This window comes from Olea europaea, chromosome 12 (genome assembly GCF_002742605.1).
Source record: "Olea europaea var. sylvestris chromosome 12, O_europaea_v1, whole genome shotgun sequence".
NCBI lineage: Eukaryota > Viridiplantae > Streptophyta > Magnoliopsida > Lamiales > Oleaceae > Olea > Olea europaea.
Genome location: NC_036248.1, coordinates 25,735,225 through 25,754,380, shown reverse-complemented (window position 1 = coordinate 25,754,380; position 19,156 = coordinate 25,735,225).

The window sequence follows — 19,156 nt, the reverse complement described above, 5'->3', positions numbered from 1 at the left end:
TTCCATAAATAATATTTTATGTATCGTGAATTGTCTAACACTACAAATAAGAAACTTATTGCCCTAATGGTGCGCAAGCATTAAAACATATAATTATGCAAATTTATGTAATCATAATGCAAGAATTAAATTAAAAACACAAAGTCTTGAATTAAAAACAAAAATCAAAGAGTTTTATCATCCATCCAATACACTAAGAAGCTTAGCCTAGTATATTAATGAAAGAATTACATAGAAAATAAAAGAAAGACATCACCTGAATCTTAAAACATGAAGAAAGTCTGAAAATCTTTAATTAAAGTCTTCAGGTCCGGATCCAAGCGACGACCTCTTCGTTTTTTGGTGTAAATTTTCTCTATTTTATTTCAATTAGCTTAGGAGGTGTGGCCCATGTCTTTATTTTTTACAAAGAAATTCGAATGGCCTTCAAAAAGAGTTTCAATCAAATAAGAAAAGTTGCCTGGATGAACATAATTTTATCTCTGCAAGCTTTCAATATTTTTGTCATAACTTTCTCTTTCAATATCTGATTGAGGTGATTCAAAATACGTTTCAAAGATAACTCAAAGGGCTACCATTCTTGTAAAAATAAAAATTTTCCACTGTGAACTTTACTGTTCCAAAAAGGGGTCTCAAACTCTTTTTAAAATTTTGGAATATGCCTTTTGCACTTGGAAATTGATTTGTAAAGATCCTTTCATTATAATTCATTCATTTTTGACTTTTTATTGCATCTAATTGATCTTAGTAATCTCCAATCATTGATTTAATGTCAATCACAAGTTTGAGTGTTGCACTTTAGTCCCGAACTTTGAATTTCGCCATTTTTTCTATTCTCCGTTCATTCTTCCAATTTCTTACCCTAAACATGGATTTTTCCTAATAAAATTAATAAATAATAAATTGGGCACTAATCTAACCAAAGAATAACAAAATATCATATTTAGGACCTCAAATAAGTGTAGAAATTATACTTGTCAAACCCTAAATTTGAATCTTTGTTTGTTCTCAAATAAAACTAAAACCAAACTATAGAACAAACACACAAACATGCGAAAATATTTAGCTAACTAACCTAGTATTTTATCTCATAATTAAAATCATGGCATTAAATCTAAGCATAGCTTTAAGATCACAATACAGAATCAAAGTCCATTTTTCCAATGCAAAGTCGACAAGTGTGAAGAATTAAGCATAGTATCATGAATTCTGAAGTTGTTTCATTTCCGCCCTTAATAGTCAAATATATTCTTATCTTCACCTATAAATTTACACATCCCCAAACCTCTTTTTTTTTTTTTTTTTTTTTTTTTTTTTTTTTTTTTAAATAAGGCACTTGGGAATTTTATTCAAACCTAAGTCAACAACATCAACAATTCCACAAAAATTACATTGTGTACCAACATAAGTGATAAATCAATATGGCTATGTGCTCAATAATCAAATCTAACATGTTATTTATTAATTTTGATTAGTTCATTCTCAAGGACTAAACTAAGCTAATAATTTCTTATCAAAAGTCAAATTTCAATAAGTGTTTAGGACATAAGGCATTTGGTGCGTCTTTTATTTCATGCACCTGCTTTTTTTTATTTTTTATATTTTTCCTCTATTTTCTACTTTTCCACACCGTTTTTTCCCTTTATTTGGAGCATTCTCTTCCTTAGACTTTCTAAATGACCCATGTAATAAGTTTTAGGCTAATGACTCCTAAGTCAATTAACTTTAGGGCAACAAGTTTTAACACCCTTACAAGCTTTGTAACTAGAGTCATAAAGTCTACGAAGAGAAATTTTTAAATAAAATATTTTTTATACCATGATTAGTGCAATATCTCTCATTAAACACCTATCCAAGTAAATCCTCCTCTAGTTTGAGATTTTTAACCAATTTCATCCTATTGACCTTAGACAATCCCACATGAGATTTTTAACTTAACACATAGAAAAGCAAAAATTAACATATGTAACCTATTCGCCATTCATTTATCAATTCATAATTTAATTTATTCCTTATTACCAGCTAGTCCAACTAACTTACGCATGCAAACACAGAAAATATTTTTGGAATTTTTCAAAAATTTCAATTTTTTTTTATTATTTCTAATATCTAAAGTAACAATATACAAACAACAAAAGAAAAACTCATATTTTTCATCCAAAAATATAAACTAGACATTATCCTCAATGTTTTAAATCCTGAGTCTACATCTAAAGGGGTGATGAAGAAAATGAAGAGAATATTCTCCTTATATGGAGTGAAATCCAATGGCTAGTTTGTCTTATTGCTCTAGTTGTCTCCTTGGTTAATGTTGGTTTACGTGTTCCACGAAGTTGTGTTCCTATAAATTCGGTTAGATAAAATATTAAATATCAAATGCCTAAAACAAATGTTATTTAGCTCAAACATCTAATTAACCAACTAAATCTTAAGGAACTAAGAGGAAATGGAATATGGATGATGAGTTCCTAATAATTAAATAAAAACTATTCTTAATTTAAAAAACATAATAAATAAAAGGGATACCAAAGTTAGGTTGCCTTTCAACAAGTGCTTGTTTATAGTCTATAGCTCGACTTTGTTCCTCAAGCTATTATGCATTCTGAAGGGGCACGATTGTCTTCTCATTGGAGTAGTCACCTCCCAAATAAGTTTTCAATCGTTGCCCATTAACTTTGAACCTCCTTTGCTAATCCTGAAATACCACCTCCATTGTACCATGTGGAAACATGGCTACCGCTATTAAGAGACCAAACCATTGAGACCTTAGCTTTCCAGGAAAAAGCTTGAAGCGAGAGTTGAAAATGAGAACCTGTTGACCACTTCGAACTCATTCTCCTTTGATATACTTATCATGCCATCTCTAGGTCTTTTTCTTGTACAATTTAGCATTCTCATATACCTCTTATCGAAACTCCTTGAGCTCATGAAGTTCAAGAATTCTTATTATCTCCTTCTGCCCTTATATTGAAATTAAGCAAATGTGTTACCGAATATGCCTCATGCTCTAGCTCAAGCTGTAGGTAACAAGCTCAATAAATACCAACCTATATGGGAACATGTCAATTGAAGTCTTAAGTGTTGTTCTCTACGCCCAAAATACATTATCAAGTTTATTAGCCCAATCTTTACGAGAGGTATTAACCATAATCTCGAGAATCTTCTTTAACTCCTGTAGAAGATTTCCACTTGCCCACTAGTTTGAGGATGATATGGGGTCGAGACTTAATATTTAACTCCATACTTAACCAATAATGAAGCAAAGAGCTGGTTGCAAAAATGGTTCCCACCACCACTAACAATCATCATCGGAGTGCCACATCTTGTAAAAATGTTCTTCTTAAGGAAATGAGTCACCACTCGACTGTCATTAGTTGGCAAAGCCATAGCCTCAACCCTCTTAGACACATAATCCACTGCTACCATTACATACTGCTGACCGTATGAAGAAGAGAACAATCCAAACATCAAATATATCAACTTCTGGAATGCTATTTAGGGACATCTCATTCTTTCTTGAGATATTTTTTTTTTATTCTTTGGCACTTTTCACAACTCTTCACCATATAATATGCATCCTTAAATAGCGTAGGTCAATAAAAACCTGATTGTATTACCTTTGCTACTGTTTTGATTATTGTGAAGTGACCTCTATATGGTGTAGAGTGGCATGATTCCAACATCTGATGCTGCTTTACTTTCGATACATAACGGATTATAACCTGATGTGGACCTTTAGTATAAAGAAATGGATCATTCCAAAAATAATGTTTCGAGTCACTGAAGAATTTCTTTTTCTGATTAATCGAGCATTCCGGTAGGATGATGGAGTGGGCTAAATAATTCACGTAATCTATGCACCATGGTGTAGTGATAATCTAAAAGAGCATCTCATCTAGGAAAACTTCATTAATCTCCTTTGCAGGGTCTTAATCCTATGATTCAAGGCGAGATAGATGATATACAACAACATTTTTGTTCCCATTTTTATCTATGATCTCTAATCAAACTCCAGCAAAAGGATTATCCATCAAATAAGTCTTGACTTTGTATCCTTCTTGCTCATCACATATTTCAAGCTAGCATAGTCCGTGTAAACAATCACCCTTGACCTAATCAAGTATTACCTGAGTTTGTCAAAGGCGAAAACCATTGCCAAAAGTTCATTTTCTATCCCAACATAATTCATTTCAGCTTCATCTAAGGTCTTGTTGGCATATTGAACGACATGTGTGATTTTCTCTTTGTGCTAGCTCAAAACTACCCATATTATGTGATCACTAGCATCACACATTAACTCAAACAGATAGTCCCAATCTGGATAAGTCAATATTGGAGCAGAAAAGCCTTTCTTGCAGAGTGTTAAAGGCTGTCAAACACTCGAAAGAAAAGTGAAAAGTAGCCCTTTTCCAAAAAAATTTATAGGGACTTCATGATTTTGGAGAAGTCCTTGATCAAGTAATGGAACTCTGCGTGACCCAAGAAACTTATAATTCCCTTTACTGTTATTATTGGTGGTAGGTTCTCAATAACCTATATTTTAGTTCTATCCACAGTTCTATCCACCTCAATACCTCTTGCTAACGTCAAATGCCCTAACACTAAATGTGATTTTGCACACTTATTTAATACTTAAACTAAATTTATTATTGATTGAATGAGTGGATTTCTACTCACAATTATCTAATTTATGATTTTATAGGTAAAAATCACGAAAGGAAATAAATCAAGCCAAAATAAAGTGAAAAGGGATAAAAAAAAATACAAAATTGTAAATTTGGGGATCAAAATGCAAAAATACAAATCCTAAAGGACCTTGAATGCAATTTGTGGAGGGATAATTGAAAGAAAAGTCAAAATTCGATGGCCATATTGTACATAATTAAAGCCGAGGGACCTTGGGTGCAAATTGCTAGAGAACTTGTGTGTAAAAAGAAAAAGACAAAAAAATGACAAAAGATTGGTGTTGGAAGAGAGTTGGCACTTAGGTGCCACATTTCTCGTGCCTAGGCACCACTTTGAAGTTTAGGGACCTTTTTGCTTTTTGTCCAAAAACTTGGAGACTTGGGTTGCAATTTAGGGTTAATATTCTAGGGTTTTAAAAGGAAAAAAAGGGGTTTCCTGGGGGGTGCTTCTTTTTCATTTTTTTTTTTCATTCTTTTACTTTTCCCTTTTTTTCTTTTCTTTTATTTTCCTCAACATTTTAAGAGTGAAATTTAGAGCAACAAAAGCAGAATACATCAAGAAAGGTGGACAAATATTTGGGGAACATAAGATTCAAGCAATTATCATATTCAAGAATCCATATAAAAAGGGTTTTATCTATAATATTGTATTTTCTCTATTATTTTGTCATATTTGCAATGTATTGTTATAAATATTCTCCTTTTTATTAGTTGTATAATATGGGCTAAATTTTATGTTTGGATTGATGGTTGAAATTTAATCTAGCTTTAATTAATTTTAATAGTTGCTTTTTAATTTTAAAACATTGATTTTCATGTGTTGGTACTATTGTATTTCTTGCATTTTCATTTATAGGGCCAATAAATGATTATGTTTAGTGATTTGTACACCACTGGAAAGAAGACTGTATACTTTAGACCAAATAGTAGAAATCCTAAATTTGTGTAGAGGATAAAGATATACCCTTAACCCTAATGACCCATTTAGTTATTTTCACAAATATTTAATGTAATTTTTGGTTTGAATCGACATAGAAATATAGCAGTTAAACTAATCAATTAGAGTTAATTTCGCTCAAGAGAGATAATTAATTAAAATTAAAAAAATCGGGTCTAACATCGTAAATGAATAATTTTTTAATTAGCTTGTGAAGAAATTAATTAGACAATGGATAAATGAAACCATGAATTTCAACCACGTTTTCTTCCGAAATTTTCAAGATTTTTATATTTTTATATTTTGTAGATTTTTAGTTATTTTTCAAAATCAAAATCTTTATTGTGTGTTTGTTTTCATTGATTAAATTAAATTCTTTAAAGTTGTGTAATCGGAAGTGTACATTCTTTGAAAGATCGACAACTCGGACTCAAAATGTCCACTTTATTACTTAAAACGCTACCCTGCACTTGCAGTTTGCACTTTCTTAGCTAACAAGTTTTTGGCGCCGTTGATTAAAAATGTATTTACTTTGATTACGACTTTAATTAATTTTAGTTTTAGCCATTTCTTTTTAATTTCTTTTATTTTTGTATATTTTGGATAATCCCCGTATTGTTAATTGCCTTGTGTTGGTATTCTCTTTTTATACTTTTTAGATATTTGTGTATGATTCTGACATTGGTAAAGCAACAAAATTATTGTAATGACAAATCTCTATATGAATAGTCAAGATATACTTGGAGAATATGCAAGTTGTGAAAATTGCTACGCGATGCAATGTACTGGGCAATGCTTGTTCTCATACATTAGTTTACACATGTCAAAACTTCTGAGATTTAGAAAATACCTAAGTGTCAAAAACAAGCAATTGACAAGTCTGATGAGGAGTGCATGCTTGTGAGAGATTATGTGTCTAACGACTAGGATGGGGACATTAATCTCATAGGAGATGGTCTTCCCTTATTGAACAAAAATGTAATTGAAACGTATTTCAAAGAGCTTACCTAATGGGATGAACGCGATATGCTTATGGGAGATTACATATACTGGGAAGGATTTCAACAATAGGGTATAATACACTTGAAGCAATCAATGAGATCGACATCTCACTGCCTATGGATTTAGATTGTGGACATGTCATTTAACTCGAGGATATATCGACTATGGTAGAAGAGATTAAATAGAATGGTAAATTGATCACAACAGATCAAGTAAAGATGTAGTAATTTATGAGGATGAAATCATCATACATCTTTTGACTTTATTGGTTATCCAAAAATTGATTTTGTGATTAAGTCCGACGTAGGGGTAGAAGTCTACATAGTTGAAGTTGAGTCAGATGGAATAGATAATCCTATTATGTTGAAAAGGACAAGGTAGAGGTGTAGAGATCAAATGTATCAAAGCCAAAAGAAGAAAAATGGGTAAGGCATCCAAAGCCTTCTTTAGGTGGTCGCGATTCAATTGTCAAAGTCAAGTTAAAGATTATAAAAAAAAGGCTTATTGGGAGGCAACCCAATTCTCTTACTATTATTCTTTTTATTTACTTTTAGCTATTTTCAAACCTTTATTTAATTAGCTATCATTTTTTGTAGGTAATTTTTAAATCCCCAATTATCCATGGTTCCTTACAAGTTTAGGGGTAATTGGTGTACAAGAGGATCATTTGCCAAAATTCATCAAAAGTATCCAAGTCCAAATCAAACATCGGCACCCTTCACAAATGTTTAATTGGGGAAGTCTCATTAACCTCCATTTCACTTTTATCTTGTTTTTTTACACATTGAGGACAATGTATGATTTAGGTTTGGGATGATTGTGCTTTAATTGTTATGAGATTATGTTGACATGTTAGATAGCCTTGCCAGCTTAAGATTGTTTGATGTTTAAAATTGTTATTGATTCATGATCTATGACCAAACATGATATTTGTGCCTAAAATTTTTCTTGTCCTTGTGAGATCTCAAGTTACTTTGAGCATAATAGTCAAGATTGTTATCTAGATGTGAATTTTTTTTTTTTTTTTATGGAGAGATTTTTGAATTAGTTGAATTAGGTTGTGAATTGTGTATAAATTTTTGGCAATCATATGTTCTCTTCTCTTTCACTTAACCATACTATGAGATAAGTTTGGGGTGGTTGAGTTGATGAAGGATATTATGTAGAAGTGTATTGATTCTATGCATGTCAAAAATATTTGTGTGGAGTATCTTTTGTCAAGCATAAACTAGGTAATGACCATATGTGACGTAGCGGAAGTTATAGGGAAGATGAACAAATCTCACAAAGAAAAAAAGTCACGAAAAGTTTTATTTCATTTAAATCAATCTGCGGCCTCAAGAGGTTTGCAACATATTTATAGCAAAAACCTAGAAAATTCGAAAATTAAATAATAATAAAAAAAAGATTTTTTTCCAAAAATTGAAAAAATCAAGATCATGACGAAAATTAATAGTCATAATCTTTGGGATTACTCTCCAACAAACGGAATGTAAATCCGAATTTATTTGATTGAGATATACTCAAAATAAGAATTACCAAAAAATGAAAAAAATGCCTAAACGAGGGCCTAAACGAAGAAATTTGTCCGAAATTGGTCCTACATCAAAGCAAGGCCTTTGAGTTTAATTTTTCAGCCCATTTCCAACCGAATTAGACTATAAATTCGTCAAAAACAGACAACTCCAAATTTCCTCCAACTTATTTTTTCTTGCATCGGTCCCACTTTGCCATAAAGTCCAATTCCTTTTGCACTACATCAATATGCTAGGAATCTAAACCTCATTTTGTTTTGTTGTGCTTAAAAGGATGAAATTGCACTTGTTGAATTTAGGTTTCACTTCATAGCCTTTTTGACTCGCGTTATTAAATCCACCAGGGTATCACAAAACCTAGTACCTCTTAATCTAAACAACCGAGGAGCTACCGACAAAAAAACTCGCTAAAAAGGGTCAAAAAGAAAATTTAAAAGAGTGAGGTAAAACATGAGATTTAATTGGAAAAAAATTTGTCATGGTACAATTGTTTTGATGTTTGGGCTTAGATAACTTCTGGATTTAAATTACCTAGTATAAGCTTGAATATGAAAGCACTCATTAGTGGAGAATTAACACGTGTCTAGATGTTGAGATTGCCAATTAGATCCAACCGGACTAGAGTAGAAAAAGAAATGAGTGATTGGAGAATAACATTTAAATTTACACCTTAAGAAAAAAGATATATCTATTTGATGAGTATGAATTTCACGAGTGGGGAAGGAAATATTTCACCACAAAGGGTCGGATTGGAGCCAATTTGAAGATTTTTCCGTCTTAACAATTTTTTTTCCTAATTTAGATGATAATCGAAAATGACTGTGCGCACTCACCAATCAAACATTGAATAAGGTTAAATTATTTTTGTTATCAGTATTGGAGTATATTTGTGAATTGATTATACAATTTTACACTCATTGATTATTATAGCAAGCTATCTAATGTTGTTAATCTTTATTATTTGTTACTTTATTGCGTTAGTACGTAATCTTACTCGGGACGAGCAAGAACATCAGTTTGAGAGTATTTGATGAATGTGTTTTTGCATACTAATTTAATACATAATCTAAACTTATTATTGATTAAATGGGTAGATTTCTACTCACGATTGTGTAAATTATGATTTTATAGGTAAAAATTACCCAAGGAAATAAAACAAGCCAAAAGGAAGTGAAAAGGGACAAAAAACGTACAAAATTGTGAAGTTGGGGACCAAAATTCACAAGTACAAGAAGTTGAAGGACCTTGGATGCAATTTATGGAGGGCTTAATTGAAGGAAAAGTCAACATTTGAGGATTAAATTGTGCTAAATTAAAGTTGAGGGACCTTGAGTGTAAATTGCTAGAGAAATTGTGTGCAAGAAAAAAGAGAGAGAGAGAGAGAGAGAGAGGAAAAAAAATAAAAATAAATAGAAGGTTGGTGTTAGCAGTGAGTTGGCGCCTTAAGAGCTATCTTAAAGTTTAGGGACCTTTTTGCTTTTTGTCCAAAAAATTGGGGACTTTGGTTGCAATTTAAGTTTCTTGCTTGGTGCTTCTTCTTCATTTTTTTTTTCTTTTTTCTTTTTGCTTTCCTTTTTCTTTTTATTTTATTTTCTTTTTCTTGACATTTTGGAAGTGAAATTTAGAGCAACAAAAGGAGAATACATCAAGAAATGTAGATAAATATTTGGAGAACACAAGATTCAAACCATTATCATCTTCAAGAATCCAAACAAAGTGCTTTATCTAATATCTATAATCTTGTATTTTCTCTATTATTTTTCCATATTTGTAATCTAATGTTATAAATATTCACATCTTTATCATTTGTATAACATGGGTGCTAAGTTTTATTGTTGGGATTTATGGTTGAAATTTAACCTAGCTTTAATGAATTTTAATATTTACCTTTTAATGTTAAAATGCTTATTTTCATGTGTTTTTACAATTGTATTTCTTGCATTTTCATTTATATCACCAATGAATGATTTTGTTCAATGATTGGTACACCATTCGAGAGAAGGTTGTACACATTAAATCAAATAGTAGAAACCCTCTAGGTTTGTGTAGGAGATAGAGACATACACCTAACATTAGGTGACCATTGAGTTATTTTTTACAAATATTTAATGCAATTGTTTGGTTTGAATCAACATAGAGATATAATATGTTAAACCAATTAGTTAGGATTAATTTCACTCGAGATGGGTAATTAAGTAAAATTGGAAAATTGGATCTAACATCGTAAATGAGTTATTTATTAATTAACTAGTAGATAAATTAATTAAGTGACAATTAAATAAAGCCATGAATCACAACTAAGTTTTCCTTCGAAATTTTCAAGACTTTTATATTTTCTTAATTTATAGATTTTTAGTTATTTTGCAAAATCAAAATCTTTATTATGTGTGTGTTTTCATTGTTAAAATTAAATTAAATAAAATTGTGTAATCGAAAGTATACATTCCTCGAGGAGTCGACAAATTGGACTCAAAAGATCCACTTTATTACTAAAATGCGCCCTGTGCACTTGCAATTTGCACTTTCTTAGCGAAAACTATCCCTCCTGAACCATGAAGTGATACTTCTCCCAACTGAACACAAGATTGGTGTCATAACATTGCTGATATAATTGTCCCAAGTGATCAAGGTACTTAAATGACCTCCTAAAGATCGAGAAATCATCCACCAGTTCCTCAATGATGTGCCCCATCATGCTTAAGAAAATAGATATCATACGACGCTGAAATGTAGCTAAAGCCTTACACAAATCAAAGGGCATTCTCTTATAAGTAAATGTGTATTAAAGGCATGTGAAGGTAGTCTTCTTCCAATCATACGGTCCTATAGAAATTTAGTTGTACCCTATATATCTATTCAAGAAACAGTAATATTCATAACCTGCGAGCCTCTCCAACATCTAATCAAGGAAAGAAAGGTAAAATGATCCTTCCTAGTAGCATTGTTAAGTTTGCCATAATAAATACAAACCATTTAATCTGTAACTGTGCGCGTAGGGATGTCATGTGATCCATGGAATGAATGCAATGAAGGCAAGTCTGGGCAAGGATCCGTTGATTGTTGAAGAAGGGTCGATGACTAGGTCGAGAGCAAAGCAGGTGAAAGAAGCAATGTTATTGTTCGTTCAAGCTACGGTGGATGAAACGTCGATCATGGCGAGCAAACGAACAAGTCTCATGTTGGACTTGAGAGATGAAACAATGTGGTTCAACTTGATTCAGGCAAAAGACGAGGGAGTGGAAAATTAAGACCACAGAGTCACAAAAACCATGCGGCCACATTAGACGAAACAGCTTGACACCGATTTCCAAAATTTGCGAAATCATTCATTTTTGTTAAAACTCTACTTTTTAGCGACTTCTGTGATATTTAGATTTTAATTCCATTTAGAATAGGGTTTATGAGTTTCCAATAAATAGGATCCATTATTCTCCATCGTAGACAACATTCATTCATACAATTAGAGAGAGTAATTTTGTGATCATATTTTGCTTTCAAATCTTGTTTTTCATTGAACTAAATTTCAAACTTATCAAGAAGTATTTTCTTGTGACATTTAAACATTCCGGGTGAGATTCTTGAATCTTGTGATCAAGGGGTCAATATATTGTCGGTGTTTGTGTTGATTACTTGGTTCAATATTTTTTTGGTCAAACTCTAAACGTTGATTATTGGCTTTCTTAGGTTTGATTCAATTTCATACGGGTTTCATAGCTACTATTGTTATGTGAGTTTACATTAGTTGGTAATAGAGTTTGGGCTCCAAAAATCAATGTTATATTCTTTTTTTCATTTTGTTTGAGTCTTTTATTTCTTTTCTTTTGTTTTTCACGTTCTTCGTCCTTCTTCAGTCTTTAATCCATATAAGTATCAAAAAAATTGAAAGGTCGTTTTTGTGCTCATTTAACATTCAAATCAGACTTCGTTTCCTTCGTTGTATCGTAGTTGAATTTTGAAGCAAAAAATCTGGAAAAAGAAATTTTAAAAACTATATATATCAGTCTTTTCTAATCTAAAATTTAAGCCCCACTTTCTTAAATTAATATAGTTGCTATTCAAGATTGTCAAATTCTTTTGCTTCTTTCTTTTCTTTCTTAAGTTTTCTAAAGTTACAATTTTCATTCACATCCTAGTTTGAATATTTCTAGAATAAAAAATTTGTTTGAAATCAAATTAGTTCTTTGAAGCATTTGAGTGAAAGCATTAGTGGAGAAAAGCAAGAATTGTGAAATTATTAGAGGGAAATAGCCAATTTGAGTGATATACGAGCGTATACATGCAAGGTGAAATACTCTGTAGATTTAGGATGCTTGACAAAGACGATTCTACATTAAGCAGGAACAACAATCAAGTCAACATGTCGGACGAGGTCTTACGACTGTTCGATAGGTTATTTGAAGATTTGAAGGACATGTTGGATAGGCAGGAGACGTGGATGGAAACGCAAGACCAATTCCTTGCTAATTTACATAGGGGAGTTCCTAATGTAAGGAAGGCAAGAGCCTAGGGCCAAGAATCGTAGTGATTATAAAGCGAGTAGTGACATTGATGAAGGGACGTTGGTGGATGTTGAGCTGGAAGAATGAGGGATAGAGGAGAACGGACGGGTAGAGATCTCTTAGGGATAGAGTTGAGGTAGTATGGACAATAGCAAAATGACAATTCTTTCATTCAAAGGAAGGAGTGATTTGGATGCCTACTTGGAATTGGAAAAGAAAATAGAATTGACATTTGATTGCCACAACTGTTCGGAGAAAAAGAATGTAAAAATTTCAATACTTGAATTAACCGATTACTCTATTACTTGGTGGAATCAAGTAGTGACAACTATGAAAAGGAATCGTAAGAGACCCATTAATACATGGGAGGAATTGAAGGCTATCATGAGGAAAATGTTCATTCTTCATCATTACTATATGGAGCTTTATCAAAAATTGCAAAGCCTCTATCAGGGTTCTAGAAGTATGGAGGATTATTATAAGGACATGGAGATGATCATGATTAGGGCAAATGTTGAAGATGATAAGAAGGCTACTATAGCTCGATTTTTGAATGGTTAGAATAGGAAAATAGATAATATAATTGACTTGTAACATCATGTGGAGTTAGAGGATATGTTACATATGGCTATAGTGGTCAAGAGACAATTGAAGAGAAAGGTGATGGGTAGGTGTCCATCAAGTTCTTTGGGTTCTAATTCTTCATGAAAATCCAAATGAGATGATAACAGAGGTGATGGGGCTGTTTCAAATAGCAAAATTGAACCACTAAGAAGAAAGGAGAAAGTAGCTAGCAAAGCTGCACCTAAAGTAGAATCCCAACCAATAGAAGTCAAGACATCAAATGTTTTAGGTGCTTGGGGTCGGGACACGTTGCTTCTCAATGTCCAAACAAAAGGATATTGATTCAATCTGCGGTGATTCTCAATTGAAGCTTTATAATCCTCTTCTATCAGAATCTTGTGCATACAAAGAGAATGACCGTTTGATATCGGATACAGTCAAACCAATTGCTATTTTGCTCCAAATTCTTGATAGAAGCCTGGGGATTCTGAAAATTGGTCTCAGTTTTAGTGATGTACTGAGATAGTAAATCTTCCAACAATGGCTTTATATTTTGCTGATTTTGTTGTTGTGCGAACTCTGATGGTCTGTTCTAATTGTTTTCTCATTGTCCTTGTTCTTTATTGTTAGACCATTAAAATCCACACCAATTATTAATGTTGGCATAGAGATTGTTTTGCTATCTCTAGAAGTTCTGTACGTAGCTTATTTTTTCAGATTGATTAACATGTGTAAAAGCCAACTGGTAGCTTACTATATTGTGATCTACTCCATAACCTACAAAAATAGGTGGCGATTGATATATCGTGTTAACGAACTGAGATAGATTTAAGTCACTACATCCACGTTGTGCACTCCTGCTGTTTTACTTGTAGTTTTCCTCTCCGATGGCCACATTGATTGATTCCTTACTATTCGCTCGCTCATACAACTCATCAGCCCCGTCTATGTCTAGCTTCATCATTGATCATCTAGTTGAGGCATCTATCATATTCTTGTACTCCTTGTGTAGTCCGTGGTAGGAAAGTTACTGCTAAGCCTACTTAAGAATGTCCAGATTTGGGCATTTCCTAAACAATTTCGAAAGCCCCTCCCATGTTTTCAAATAAGTCTTGAGATCTTTTTGCCTAAAAGTGTGTATTTCATTCTTGACCTGATGAACTCGAGTAGGCAGGAAAAACTTTATGGTGAATTTTTTTACCATGTAGTTCCATGACTGAATACTCACTAGTGGTAAAGAGCGGATCCATTCCCTTGCGGTATCCTTCAAAGTATGAGAGAACAATCGCATTTGAATTGCATTTGCTGAAATCCTTTCGTTGCTTATAACTTCACACAACATCAAAAAAGTTGAGATATGTTTATAAAGGTTCTCCATATCCTTCTTGAAAAACTTGATATCTTGGTGATTTTGAAATAGGTTAATGATATCCTGCTTGATGTGGAAGTTGGGTTGCCCAAAGGAAGGATAAACAATAGCAGGCTATACTAGTATTGGAATGGAATTTACATAATCCCCAACTAGAATCGGAGATCCTTCGATGATAACTTCAGGTTGATTTGGCTATGGTATCTGATTTGAAACTTGGCTTGCTTTTATGGCTGATTATGATTGTTGGCCGTCTCCTTACTCGACGTTTCATTCTTTTGCGCTTCTCTTAATGTCCTTTCGATTTCATAACGTATCGAAACTAGACTGGACTCGTTATGATTTTGCATACACCAAATTCGCCTGAAAATAGTCAAGACATAAGAGAAATAAGTAGTGTAATAATAGTCTAAAAAAATAAAATGAAAATGAATTTGAAATATTTAATAACTAAAATTAACATCTTTATTCCCTGGTAGCAACGCCAAAAACCTGTTTGTAGATATCCAACAAGTGCATGGGTTCATTGTACAAATAATAATCGTGACGAGAAAGTTATTGTCCCACGGAAAATAAAGTTTAATTCTAGTGTATTTGATATTTTTAAATCACGATTTTAACAAATTGTATCTAACTATGTTTTATAACTACGAAAGCAATAAAATTAGTCTCAAATCAAATGTAAAAATTACATAGAGTTTGAGACCCTCGCTTTCATCAACTTACAAACCATCCCGAGAAACAAAATAGCCAAGGAATAGTACACTACCTATGAGGAAAACACACTTATGTTTAAGTGTAAAGAAACAATTGCACCAAAGAACGTATAGCATTTGATAAAGTAAACAACCATATAATCAAACTCAAACTCAAAAAAAAAAAAATGATGTTGAGAAAAAATAATTAGAGCCCAAATTTGTAAAGGTTTCTCTTTGTGCAGCAGATTCTAGTGCATAGAGATGCGACAATCCAATTTAATAACCCAAAAAAAAGAGAGGAAAAACCTTCTTAAGGAAGTGAAGGAGAAACATGTTGGGAATTTACTTAAACATGCACAGCGGAATTTAACAAGTTTCAATTCCCATTCAGGATTCAGCTTTGTATTTAGATAAAAACTGTGATGAGAAATATACCTCTACTTGTGATTTGCAAACTCTTTCGCGTTATTCCTTTCCAGCAGCTTGAATATGCCTCCCACATCTGTCCAATTGTCCGGCCTCCAATGAAATCCACACAGAGAGTAGACAGCAACTGCTAGGGTTTCTTTCTTGTGCTAGCAAGAATAATGAATAACTTATGGACCTCAAACCCTAGCTGCATATATATATAAACCCAAACGGACCCGACCCGGTCCGGTCCAATATTTAATTAATCCAATTAATCAAACCCGGTCCGTGAATTAATTAATCCAATTAATTAATTCGGGATTATAACTAACAAATTCAATTAATTAATTTATCAAACGATTGTCAAATTAATCAATTAAAAATTTGCAGTCTTCCAATTCTCTTTTGTGTGCGACCCATTAGGTTCCCGACCACGATGCCTAACGTCGTGAAATATTATTTTGATCTAATCAAAATCGATAAATTAATACACCCTTTTAATTTATCGTCAATTCACATTCGCCGTCCTTGATTGACATCTAGCAATGTGGCAGGGCAATACATGTGACGGGAAATGTCACGTGGTATGACAAAACCAAATTCGTTCGTTTACCGTGGAACTATTATCCCTTCGTCAATACGATCCGATCAATTACGAGATATGGAATTGTGTCAATCTCGATCATCGATCATATCTTTCATTTCACTATTAAATCAATATAAATCGAAAACTCCTTTTCGACTTATGAGTACACCTTGGCCAAGGATTTCATCATCGACTTAATTGAATGAAACGCAGATCATAATCTCCTACTATCTAAGAGTGACGAATCATTTATTGATCAATCACAACCTTCATACGATTCTTGACGCACCCGAACGATGTCGTATTAGCGGCCCCTTTCAGAGCAACATCCAACACCGCCAAAGTATGACTATCCTCATATAAGGTATCATGACGACCTCAAATCAAAGGACCAATTCCACTACCGAACATTAGAGATTAGCCACTGACACTCAGATAGTTATCCATGTGAAATCTCTTAGCGGGTCTCCAATGTTTTGTTCTATAACAAAACATCCACGTGTTCATTTAAATATCACCACACTTTAGCTCGTGAGATCAGCTACTTACTTCACAAGTAAGAAATATCACACGTGATGGTCTAACTGTATTAACGATATCCGTATCTCGTTATTACTTACGACCATGGTTTATTCAAGATCCAATTATATGTAATTTGTATCTCACAATCACAACTCCTTGTGATCAACAGATTACCTAAAATTGGATCTTCGGATTCTATTATTTAATATTATTTATTACAAAATTAATTTAAATAAATAATAGATCTCGCCAAAATCAAATGCATTAAATATACTAAAAGCGTTTACAACCTAAATCGATTGGATCTAGGGCATAACACTTACAAAACAATCTCCACCGATCTCACAATTCAAATTATAAATGCTTCAAACGTTTTCTTTTACAGTTGAAGAAAAAAATTCAGAACAACGAGAATGATAGAATTAGCTGGGGAGAGAAAAAAAATTGGGATGAATTCGTGGTCATTTTATAGGGGAAAAAAGAACGAATTGGGTGGGAAAAGAGAGACACAAATGCGAAGAAAAGAGATAGAGTCAGACAAGATTTGTTGAAAGAAACAAAATAAGGTAGACAAGGCGGAATTCAATATTTGGATAAATTATGGAGCGAAGCACTTTGGGCTCCTTAATTTAGTAGGCTTTTTAATAAATGCTATTATATTATGTACAGATAAAATTTAATTTAATTTTGTAGGATTATCAACAAGAATGCTAAATTTGAATATTATAAAATGTTGTAGTGTTGGTCTTATCAAAATAATTTTAAGTCATATCTTCTCTAGAAGAGTATTTTTTTCCCTAATTGTTACTATCATTTTGAACCCCATAAATACTAGGAATTGGTTCTCAATAGAATACGCATTTGAGTTTTGACTTTTACTATTTCTTTTATTATATTTATATCTTGTTCTTTTAGTTTTATAATACATTTTTAGCAAGATAGACCTCTCCATAATGGAGAGAATATTCAAAATTAAGAATGCAAAAATTCGCATGATCTCGAGAGCATACGTAGCGATGATCAAAATGTGGATATCTCCACCTCCCGTGATTTGATCATTTTGAAATTTAGATAAAATGTTCAAAACTTATCATTTTTCAAATCCAATAGTTAAGAATAAAATTCTACTGTTGATTCATTATAAATCGGTATGTACGTAAATAGTAGCCAAATTTCTACAAAAACATTTCATTAATCAATGTTCCTAATGTCAAAATATATATTTTGTAACACTTACAGAACCCATCAATTTCTATCCACAAGTTTATATATTCTTTGAATTGGATGTTCATTATAAAATTTCATATTGTCTCAATTACATAAATTACAAGATTATTTCAAATAATTATTCTAATGCACGCATTCAACTATCAATTTCAATCGATAAACTGACGTGTTTCCTTAAATTCATCGTCATGTATAGATTATAACCATTACACTGTTCATATTCAAATTTTTTTCAATTTTCATGTTATAATTGATCACAACGTAAAGTATATTAGTTGTACAATTAAAATGTATGTAATGATTGATATTATACAGATATTGGTACAATTGAAATAAATATTGCATTGAACTGAAAATTCAATTATTGAATTTATTATTGTATGGCATGACTAGTTGAATTATCACTAGATCAATACTGATGCTAAATTACATTCAACGAAAAATTATAATGTTCTTCAATACATTGAATTCGTATATAATTCTTGTTCTTTATGATTTTTCATTGACCATCACTAGTTAAGGTTGGACTAAATCCTTGTATTTCTGAAAAATATTTAGGACAATATATGGGCCCATTACCCTCCATGTTGACAATTTAGATTTTATTTGTATCTAATAAATATGATACGTTTACTAAATGATTGCATGGTATTCATAGCACGGAGTTTGCAAAATTATTGTTCGAAATCTAAAATATGAGAATAATTTTCATAGTATACAATCAACACATTGTTTCTTGTTAATGCTAGTCGGTCCAAATCTTAACATTTTAATAAGTGTTAGTTGAGATGACGATAAATGATTTAAAACTATTGTTTATTAAATACCTTCAATTAATTTCTAAACCATTACTATTGGAAATAAAGTACTTTCCATTTTTTCTAGAGAATGTTATTATTATCATGTCAATATCAAAGTTTTTTTCACTATATTTGACTTATGATCAGAATATAATTTTTTTATCTAATTATTTTCATAGTGCAGTATATGTGTAATGAAATCACCGCAATGTACTGAGGTGAGAAGTAAAAAATGATGAAAATAAATGCCTAGTTTGAAATCGTATACAACATCTAAAGCCCTAATGGGCGATATTTTATAACGAGATTTGTTAATTGTGAATA